Genomic DNA, 297 nt, shown 5'->3' with positions numbered 1-297 from the left:
GCGAACCAACGCCCATCCCCGCCCAGACCGCTCGCCGTGGACAGTGGAATGAAGCAATCCTTTATTTTCGCTAAAGGATAATTTCATATATTTTCCCTCCACTTTTTTTCACGATTCGATCAGAAAATGACTGACCAATCTTTTGTCCTTAGGGGTCGGGCAAGGTTCGGGAAGTCGGGAAGCAAGTCGGTTTTGACGCGAATATGGACGGCTTGAATTGCTTGTTGATTTGTGCTTTTAATTGTGCACCGCCCTCGCTGGGGAACGTTTCTGGCGCCAGATGGGGAACGTAGCATC

The 297-nt window shown here is 49.5% G+C and overlaps 1 protein-coding gene across 1 annotated transcript in view; it reads left to right on the top strand.

Moving 5' to 3' along the window:
• The window catches only part of LOC119585595 (failed axon connections-like), a gene marked incomplete in the record, with an annotated part of 32,193 nt that overhangs the window by 15,329 nt on the left and 16,567 nt on the right, over positions 1–297 (top strand).

The sequence above is a fragment of the Penaeus monodon genome, chromosome 20 (assembly GCF_015228065.2).
Source record: "Penaeus monodon isolate SGIC_2016 chromosome 20, NSTDA_Pmon_1, whole genome shotgun sequence".
Classification (NCBI taxonomy): Eukaryota; Metazoa; Arthropoda; class Malacostraca; order Decapoda; family Penaeidae; genus Penaeus; species Penaeus monodon.
This window is presented reverse-complemented; position numbering and strand designations above follow the sequence as displayed.